Raw genomic sequence first — 12,335 nt, 5'->3', positions numbered from 1 at the left:
ATTTATTTAAAAGATCATGAATATATTGATCCCAATGAAAAAAAAAAAAGCCTGTACCAATATTTAATGAAATGTTATTTATTTCATCATCTACAAAAGAATAGTATAATATAATAGACTCAAATAATATATAGTATATAGGATAGACAGATGAATGAGATTTTATATATTATTATGATTTGTTAATAAAACAAATAGAAAGTGGTAAAAAGATATTCTACTGATGATATAAAAAATATATATGAACAGCTATATTAATTCCCAAATTAAAGAAAAATCTATGTTATAGATATAAATGTTTAATTAATATGTTTGAAAATGATCTTAATAAAGAATGAAAAGAGAAAAATTATTTAAAGATGGATATATGGAAAGAATAATAAACAAAATATTTTATAACAATGAATATACAGGCATAATTATAATAGATTTTATATATTTAAATTGTAAAGATGGAGATTATGATGATCCAGATATTGGAATAAATGATGAAAAAAATTGTATGTGATGTTTAGTTACATATTATAATATATAGTAAATATGATAAATAAAATTCTAATTATAGTTTAAATTTAGAAGATATTGAAAAATTCAATGAATTTTATTTTTATGATATTCCAGAAAGATATATAAAATGAAATAAAATTAGAAAATAATAATTAAATAATTTTATTTATAATATAATTATAAATAAACTAACTAAAATTATAATTAATTTTAAATAAAAAATAACAACAAAAAAGAAATAATAAAACATATTATTTATTATATATAATTTATAATAATATATATAAAAATAAAATATAATAAAATGAAAATTCAAAAATTTTATATAAATATTAATTTATTTAACTCATTAATAGAAATAGAAAGTTAAGAGATCTTTAGTAGAAGGATAGTTTTAGTCTAAGACTAAGTAAAAGAATAAATAATTAGAGACAGGTCAATCTCTTATTATCTCTATTATAATTTTAGTTCAGTTTCATTATTATATTGTAACTTTATTAATAATAATATATTTAATAATAATCTTTAAATTACTTAAACTTCTCTCTTTGATTAAAGAGCAATAAAATCATTCTTAATATCCTAATAATCATTCTCAAACCATAGAGACAATTGTATCAGATGAACCACTTATAGTAAATTTATTTGATCATTATCCGGAATCTGTCCTATAGTCAGTGAATGGTAATGTGAAAATATTATGAGATACACCTATTTAGACTGATAAGAGATTATCAGATGAATAGTTTATATCACATAATGTTCCTGATATTGTAGTCCTGGATAAGAGTAAGAAAACATGCTGAATCATTGAGATTACGGTCTGTAGTGATAGGTACGTTGCCTTAAAGGAAAGAGCTAAAAAAGAGAGGTACCTTCCATTGGCAACTGAGCTGGGTCTACTCTGAGACGTGAAGACTATTGTTGTTCCAGTAGCTATAGGTGCCTTTGGTGCTGTTACAAAGAACTTCAATCGTCTGATTTCAGAGGTCATATCTGTCAACATAGGCAGGTAGGTTGTCCACAGAGCAATCCGTGGAACATTAGATATCGTCTGGCGGAGTAAAGGTGCATAAGACATCCATTAGAAACATTAATTAATTAATTAAATTTAAAATCTTTTAGGAAAAAATTCATAATGTTGTAATTTTTTTTAAAAATAAAAATATAAAAAATTAAAAATATTTATCTTATCTAATAGAAAATATAATATATTCTATTTTTTAACTTTATTTAAAAAAATAAAGTAATTTCTAAATATTAAATTTTTTATATAAATATTTAATATATTATTAAAAAATTATTTATTTATATTAAAAATAAATTTTATTTAAAATTATCGTTTAGATTTTATAAAAATATCATTAAAAAATTATTAAAATGTTGAGAATAATATTTTTTATTATCCATTATACAACAATCTATTAGATTTATACATTAGATAAAGATAATAACTAGTTAATTAATCTACAAAAAGAATTAAAACCTTGATATAACACTTATAATAATGAAGATGATATCATTATTAAATTTTTAAATTTAGTAAGTAAAGAATCAGAAAAAGATTTTAAAATATAAAAGAATATAATTCAAATTATTTTTAGGATTTAAATGATTCTTGAAATATATTTTATGAAGAATCAAAAAAATTTACAACATATAAATTATATAGAAATAATATAGAGTTAATTAATAAATATATAAAAATTATTTTAAAAAATCAAAATAGTTCTTTTAATAATAGATATAATAATATAAAAGTTTTAACTATTTTTTTTATTATAGGAAATATTCCAGTTATATTATATGAAAATTTTATAGATCATCTAAACTTATTAAAAAATTGAGAAAATAAAAATCATTGATCAAATGATATTTGAGAATATAATATATTAAAGTATTTTAATTTAAAAAATTAGTTTTTAGATTTTTCATTATATGAACAAGATGATATATTATTATGAAATAAAAAATGAGATGATATTTTAAATGAACTATATAAAGAATTTGCAAAATTTAAAAATAATTATATAAATAGTAATAATTTAAAATAGATAAATGTACAAAAATGAAGGATTTATGATATTACAAGAATTTTTAATCAAAGTTTAGATATAATTGAAAATAAAAATGTAATGATATATCAAAATATATATATAATATTATTTTATATTGAAGAAAATATACATTTAGAAAATGAAATGAAAAACAATATTATAAATAAAATTTTTAATGAAGATATATACTGTTCTTTAAATAAATCAAAAAATAATATAACTTTTTTAAAATATTTAGAAGAAATATGTATAGAAGAATATGGATTAAACATAGATTTTAATAATATAATAAAAAATTTAAAAAAAAATAATTTTAAAGAAATAGGTAATTAGTTATCAAAGATAAAAATTAAGATTAGAGATATAGTTTTATATAAATTTTATTAGGCTAGTAAAAATTATATTAAAAATATATCATGTATTAAATATATATATAATAATTATATAAGACCAAAAATAAATAATCTTTTAGAAGATAATAAAAATTAGATTCAAGAAAATATAAAAAACTTACAAAATATATTTTTAAATTTTAAAGATATTAATGAGAAAAATATTAAACAAATTAATTATATGATAGAATATATCTTAGATGAAAGAAAAGAAAATAATATAATCAAAATACATTATTATAATAAGATATTATTTTTAGTAGAAAAATTATTATCACCATAGTGCGAAAATAATTAAATAAGTTTATTAAATGATTGTTTAATATTATATATAAATAGAATAAATATCTAAATCTTAATATATTTTATAATTAGATATTTTGTATAGATTTTTATCTTAAAGAAAATATATATAATATCTAATTTCCAAAAATAAAAATTTAATTAATTATTATTTATAAAAGTAGTTAGATTTAAAATATAATATTATATAGATTAGATTTAATATGTAAAAACATCTATTTTAATATATTTACTTTTTTTTTTCTATATAAGTATTATGAAGTTATATTTATATAAATCTTTATAAAAATCTTATTTTAAAATTAAATTAACCATTTCAAGTTTTTAAATTATTATTAATTTTTATGATAATCATATTTTATTTTATATATTTTGTAATTCTAATAGAATTTTAGATGATATTACTACTTTTCAAAATATAAATATTATCATATATATTAAAGTTTTTTTAAATCTTCTTATAGTCTATATATTTTTATATTAAGTATACTCTTAATCTTATAAATACTTTTTTAATTATATTTTATATTTATCATCATCATCTAAGTCCTAAACAAATAAAATTAAAATAATAGTTTTTATAAGATATATATAATTAACATTTTTAAAAACTATTTTAATTATAAATATTATAAATGTTTTAAAATTTATTGTTATTGTTATATTATTCATTAAAATATATTATCTTAAAAACAAATATATTCTATAATTTTTATTATTATTATTTAAAATATATTTATTTTTTTCTTAAATAAAAAGAAAGATATCAATACTATCACAATATTCCTTCTATATGATTTTAGAACTAGTTTTATTAGTTTCTAAATAGTTATTTAATAATTTATATTTTTAATTAATTATTACTAATATTTAGAATATTCTTCCTTGTGAAAATAATATTCTTTATATTAATTTTTATTGTGATTATTTTTTATTATTATTATTATTATCTATAATTATAATTAATATAGTTATTTTTACTTTATATTATATCCATTAATAAATCTTAAAAGATAAAAATTGTTATATATCATATTTTTATTATGAAAAATTTATTATAATATTTATTTCTTTTTTATCTATAATTAATATTTTTAATTTTTTAGTTATATTTATCTTCTATTAAAATAAACTATCTAGAATAATAAAATATTTTTTATAAAATTTAAATTAATTTAATTAAGAAAATTATAATAAATGTTTATCTTTTTGTTCATTTTTATTTCTATATTTCTATATTATAATTATTATAAATAATACTAATATAATAAATATTATTTTATATATATTTATTTTTTTCTATTTCTATTCTTTTATTACTACTACTAATTTAAAATCATTTATTAAAATAATTGAATTTAATATTTTAATATATAATATAATGTATTTATTATAATCTAATTTTTCATTTATATTTATGATTAATTTTAATATATCATCTTTAATTATACTATATAATATAATAAATTCTTGTATATTACTATTTTCTATATTAAAATTAAGATTTTCTTTGAATATATTATTTAATAAATATAATTGATCTATATAAATATTATCATAAAGAAAATTTATATTTGAACAGTATGTTTTTAATATATTATTATATAGATCTTTTATATTTTCATTATTAATATATAAATTATTTAAATATTTATTTCTTATTATATAATAAAGAATATGTATTCAACTTTTAACATTTTTAATTATATCTTCAATATTTTTAAAATAAATATTATCTTTTTTAACTATATTAAATACTTTTATATTATTTAAATATTCAACTACTATAGTTAAATCTATTCCTTCTTCTTTTAAATAATCTATTAATTTTGTAGAATCTTTATCTGATAATGGATAATATATTTCTTTCTATATAAAATCTAATATAAAATTCTTTATATTATTAAACTAATTATCTGATATATTATCTCTATTTTCATAAATATCAGATATATGAAAATTAAATATCTATTTAAATATTAATAATTTTTCATATAATATCAATTCCTTATTATTATTAGATATTATAAGATAATTTTTTAAATCTAATAATTTTATATCCATTTCCTATTTTAACTATTTAATATTATTTCAATTATTAATATTATAATTATGTATTTTATTATATAATAATTTTATCTACTATTTTATATCTAATAATAATTCTATTGTTTTAGATTCTTTATTTTCATATAAAGTTATATCACATGTTTTTTTATTAAAATCTATAATATAATCTATATAATCAAGATCCTTATAATTAAATAATATATTTTTTAAAATTCATAAATTAGATATATTATCTTCAATATTACTATCATTAATACTATTATTATATCAATGTTTTTTATTTAATCAATTACTTAAAAAAATATGATAACTTAATATATTATCAAATATATTATGAATTTTATTATATACATTCATAAAATTTGTTAAAACTTTATATAATAATCATATATTTTTTGAATTCTTTTCTAATTTATTATTATCCTAAATATCATATATAATTGATATTATCTAACTTATCTAATTAAATAAATTTTTATCAGATTTAAATATAGTATAATAATTAATATTTTTATATATATTATTTCAATTATTATTAATATTATCTAATTTATATTTTATATCTTCTTTCTAATTTAATATTTTCTATTCTATATCTTTTAATTTTTTATATAAAGAATTATTATTTTCTATCCATGTATTAATATTATTCTATATTTTTTTAAATTTTTCTTTATTATCATCTGATATAATATCTTTTATTATAATTATTAATATAATGAATTTTATCATTTGTAGTTTATATTTAATATATAAATAAAAATTATATATTATTAATAATAATTATTTTTATTATTATAATTTTTATTTTTTATTCTTAAAATTAATATATATAATACTATATATATATAATTAAAATAAATTTTATAAAATATTTTAAAACTTTTATTTATTATATTTACATATTATCATAAGTTTAATTTAATATGAAAAATTAAGTTAATAAACTTTTTTATTTATAATTTATAATTATTTTATTTTAATTAAAAATAATTATTATTTAAAATATAATTAGAAATAAACATAAAAAAACTATATAAATATAAAATCATATTTTAATATAAATGAAAAAAATAACAAAAAAAAAGAAATAATAAGAAAAATAAATTAATATTTATTTTTGTATTATTAATAATTGTAATTATTATAATGATATTTTCAATATGATATTTTAGATCAAAAAAATCAGAACCTATTAAAATGACAATAGAAGAATTGTTAAGTTAGAAAATTATAAAGAATAAAGAATTAATTATGACATATAATGATAATAATATAACAAAATATTTATATTATATAAAGATAGAGGAATTTTTACATAGATATAAAAATAAAATTATAAAATTATATAGTGAATTTAAAAAGAAACGTATTAAGACTTAGAATATAAATATATGTGAAATTTATGATATTAATTTTAATAATATTAATGAAAATCTTAATTCATATTTGAATAATATATGTTTAGTTTTTAGATGTTATTTAAATAAAATATTAGTAGATATAGGTGAAATTAAGGATTTATTTAAAGATTATAAATATATTGATCCTAATGAAAAAAGTCCTGTACCAATATTTAATGAAATGTTATTTACTTAGAATACAAAAGAATAGTATAATACAATAGGTTCAAATAATATATAGTATATAGGATAGATAGATGAATGAGATTTTATATATTATTATGATTTGTTAGTAAAAGAATAGAAAGTAATAAAAAGATATTCTTTTAATGAAAAGATAAAATATATAAATAGATCTATATTAATATCTGAAACCAATAAAGTTTTATATAGATATATATGTGAAGTTAATATGTATGAAGATCATATCAATAAAGAATGAACAGATAAATTATATAAAGATGGATATATGAGAAGAATATTAAGAAAAATATTTTATAAAAATGAATATATAGGTATAATAATATTGGATTTTGTATATTTAAATTGTAAAGATGGTAATTATAATAACCTATATATTAAAATAAATAATAAAAAATTTATATGTGATGTTTAGATACATATTAGTATATATGGTAAATATATAGAATATTATATAAATAAGATTAATCATACTTTAAAAATACAAGAAATTATTGAAAATGATGAAATTGATTTTTATGATATTCCAGAAAGATACAGAATATGGAATAAAATAGAAAATGATAATTAAAATAATAATTATTTTTCAATTATTGAACTATTATTATATATTTATTTTATTCTTTAATTTAATAATAAATTTTATAAATTAATAGAAGATTTGTATTTAAATCTATTATTATAATATGATAATAAATCATAAAAACTTTTTATAACTATTAATTATAATATCATTAAAAAATTTTTTAAGAAAAATTAAGTCACCTTTTTATTGAAATATATTTTATAAAGAATCTAAAAAATTTATAGTATATAAATTATATAGAAACAATATAGAATTAATTAATAAATATATAAATATTATCTTTTTTTTACAACACAAACATGGAAAATGATTAGAATGTAAATTCGAAAATTTTCCATAAAAAGCACTTTCTTCGACCCAGAAATGGGAAGAAGGAAGTGAAGGGACCTCCATCAGGAGGATAGTCCTAGTCTAAGCCTGACTAGAAGAATAAAGGAGTTGAGACAGATCACTCCTTTATTTTAACTGATAGTAATAAGGGGTTCGAATCCGATCAACCCCTTATTACTACTAATATTTTTAATACCTCAGTTTTAAATGTTTCTAATGGCATTTCCACATCTGATTTCAGAGGTCATACCTGCCAACATAGGCAAGTAGGTGGTCCACAGAGCAATCCATGGAACATTAGATATCGTCTGGCGGAGTAAAGGTGCATAAGGCGGCCATTAGAAACATTAAATAAATAATTAATTTTTAAAAATTATAATAAAAAAAAATAATATCATATATATATATATATATATTCTTACTTTATATATCTTAATAAAATTTTTAATTTAATTATAATATTCATTATATTTTTATTTATAAATATAAATAAGATAATCTTTTTTAATATCCTAATCTATAAATAAAAATAAATCATTTATAAAATTTTGTTATATATTTTATATAGTTTTTTTAACTTCTTATAATTATAATTAATTCTCTTTTTTTGTTATTCAATTATATTTAACTTGAATATAATTAATTATTTATATTACTGTTTTTTTTACTAAATTAATGATTAATTAATTTTAAAAATTAAAATTTTATTATATTATCTTATATTTATCTTCTTCTTTTACTCTATCAAAAGATACTTAATAATTTACAGATTATTTTATAAATTATCTATTTATTAAATTAACAGATATTACTTCTAAAATCAAAAATAATTAAAATTCTTTATAATAATATCAATTCTATCAATAGTTTTATCTCTATATAAACAACAATTATTTTCAATTCTTATAGTAGATTCATCTAAATTACTAATGGAAGATACCTCTCTCTTTTTTTTTAGTTCTTTCCTTTAAAGCAATGTACCTATCACTTCAGACTATAATCTCAATTATTTATTATATTTTCTTATATTTATATTTATTAAAAATCACAACATTAGGAATATTATATAATATAAACTTATTAAACTAATAATCTCTTATTAATTCTAATACATATTCTTTATAATAATTAAATTCAATAAGAATAGTATATCTAATGACAATATTATATAAGTAGATTTAATAACTCTATTTTTAATATAATAATTCTATATTTTATTATTTATTTCTAATATTTATCTGTATCTTTTATTATTATATTTAGTTGCTAAATCATCTTAGTTATAAATAATAGAAATTACAATAGTATTATATTTCAATCTAAATCTATAATTGATTTTAAGCTATTTGTATTTAAATCCCTTTTTTTATTCAATAGTTTTTAATAGAACTAATGATGTTATATTAATTTTTATAATAAATATTTTTTATACATTATACTTATACATTGTTTACTCCACCAAATGATATCTAATATTTCACAGATTGCTTTGTAGACTACCTACTTGTCTATTATATTAACAGATATTACCGTTGAAATTAGATGATTAAAGTTCTTTATAACATCACATATATTTATAGAAATAACAACTATCTTTACATCCTTGAGTATACCTAGTTTAGTTGCCAATGGAAGATACCTCTCTTTTTTAACATAAGTAATCTATAGATACCTTAAAAGCATTAACAGCTTATAAGATCATTTTTTATTTTTAATAAGAATTTTAAATTTAAATTTTTATTAATTCTCATTTTATCATATATATAATATTCAGAAGTTCTTTATATTTGTATCTTTTTTTATTTTTCTTAATCTATTAACTCTTTAAATTTTTATTTATTACTAATACAATCAATTATCCCTTTAAAAATCTACTTTTATTTAATTCAAACTTATTATTATCTCTGTATCTATATAAAATTCTATTTTTCCCCTATATTTTATATTTATAATACTATTAATGATATTTTCTATTTTTTATTATAAATAAAGCTGAATATAATATATATTTACTTCTCAACTATCTTTTATAAGATTCTTTCTATTACCTTATTTATTATTATACATATCTACTAATCGCATTTACTCTTGTTTTATTCAATCTATATATATATATATAATTTATTAATTATTTATCTTTCTTTTATATTTTTTAATATATTTTTAAATATTTATTCTATTCTTAATAATAATTATAATCATTTCATAAATAATTCTTTTGATAATATATTATTTATATAATAAAATAGATTCTTTATTCATTAATACTCATCTATCTTTTTAATTCTATTTTTCTTTAACTTCATCTAACTATTATTATATTAATTAATCTAATACTATTATAATTTATTATCTTTAGTTTCTTTTTATTCAAATTTTATAATTCTATCATCTCTAACTATTTTATATTACAATTATTGTTTATATATACATATGTATTTAATTCTCTTTATTCATATTTGTTTATTACAATTATATCTTTTTAATTTAAATAATAATATTCATTTCTATATAATTTTCTCATATAATATAATGGTTTTATTATATCTTATTATATTATAGTCTTAATAATTCTAATCATAGTTTTTAAATAACTATCAGTCTATATCATATTATTTTATTTTTTATTACTATCTTATCTTTGAATGTTCTCTATTATATATATTTAAACTATTATAAGTAATAAAAGATATTATATATTATTTTTTATTCTCTATATCTATATATTATTAATCATTATATCAATTTTATCTTTAAACCAATAAAAAAAATTTATATTATAAAATAGATATCAATATAATTTATTGCTGTTATTTTATTTCTTATTCCATTATCTATTTACTCTTTATTTATTGCTTATTTATTCCCTCTATTAATTCAATCCCTATCATTTTTATGTTAAAGAAATTTATTAAAAACTTTCTCCTAATATATGGCTTTGGTTTGTTAAAAGTTTTTGCATAATACTTAAGATTAAATTCATATGAAAATATCATTATATCTTATTTTAAAACAGTATGTACTCATTTTAAAACATTATTTAAAATCAAAAGAATATTAAAGCATTAATTTTTATATTGTTATTTTATAATAATATTTGCATTATATCTAATTTTTTAAAAAACAATACAATTATATACTTTTATTTTTACTTAGATCATATAATTAATAAATTAATATATTATTTTCTTCATTGACCTAAATCAATTCATATTCAATCATAAATGCAATATCCGATCTCTATTTGAGTATATCTTATCATTTCATTTTTATACATAAATTTAAAATTCTATATACTATATATAATATATATAATAATAAATAAAAACTATATACTATATATAATATATATAATAATAAATAAAAAAATTTAAAATACTTATTTAAATAATAAAAATATTTTTAATTAATACTCTTAAAATATTATAAAATTTTTAAATTAAAAGGATAAAAATAAAATTTTAAAAATTTTATTTATTAATATTAATTTTTCTTTTTGTTATTTATTATATTATTAATAAATATCCAAATAATTTTAATATTATTACAAATATAATATTTACTATTCTTCCGTAAAAATATTTTTATCCATTAAATAAAAATTTACATTTATTAATTTAATTTAATATATTTTAAAATAAAATAAAATTTAATTTAAATATATATCAGAAAATAATAAAAGAACCCCAGAATTAAACACAAGTATTTAATGATTCTAAACTCAAAAATCATATATAAATTTTGTGTGTTAAAATAAATTAAAAGATAAAAATCATATGAATTTTTAATAAAAAAAATTTATTATTTTAAAATACAAATTATTTTATCAAATAATAAATTTGTTAAATAATACTTTTTTATTTTTTTAATAAACTGTTAAACTTAATTATTACTACTACTACTATTCGTTATCTCTTTGCTAAAACCCTCCTCTTCCACCTCTCTACTAAAATCCTCCTCTACCTCTATCTCCTCTCTACTAAAATCCACCTCTATTATAACCACCAAATTCTCTCTACTATCCAAATCCACCTCTGTTTTCATAATCTCTTTGCTAAAACCCTCCTCTTCCACCTCTCTACTAAAATCCTCCTCTACCTCTATCTCCTCTCTACTAAAATCCACCTCTATTATAACCACCAAATTCTCTCTACTATCCAAATCCACCTCTGTTTTCATAATCTCTTTGCTAAAAATCTCCTCTTCCTCTATTATAACCTCCACCTCTACTGTATCCTCCACCTCTATTATAACCTCCTCTCTACTAAAATCCTCTTGATCCATAACCACCTCCTCTTCTTACAAATCTTCTCTATCCCTAATCATCACCTTCTTTTCTTTCATTTCTACTATACTCTACTGCTATTTGTCTATCTAATATCTATATTCCACTTTTAATTTCTTTAGCCTTTATTGCATCCTCTATCTACTCAAACTTAATAAATCCAAATCCTCTGTTGTTACCCCAATTATCCTTTATTACTCT

General features: G+C 15.4%; 1 pseudogene; it reads right to left on the bottom strand.

The window, feature by feature from the left end:
* Positions 1 to 12,133, bottom strand: part of LOC125290337 — a 28,881-nt pseudogene extending 16,748 nt beyond the window's left edge.
* Between the last annotated feature and the right edge of the window lie 202 nt (positions 12,134 to 12,335).

Source organism: Alosa alosa, unplaced genomic scaffold (assembly GCF_017589495.1).
Source record: "Alosa alosa isolate M-15738 ecotype Scorff River unplaced genomic scaffold, AALO_Geno_1.1 AALO_1.0_unplaced_4, whole genome shotgun sequence".
In the NCBI taxonomy this organism is placed as follows: domain Eukaryota; kingdom Metazoa; phylum Chordata; class Actinopteri; order Clupeiformes; family Clupeidae; genus Alosa; species Alosa alosa.
Note: the sequence above shows the minus strand (reverse complement) of the source record. Positions and strands in the feature narration are given on the sequence as shown.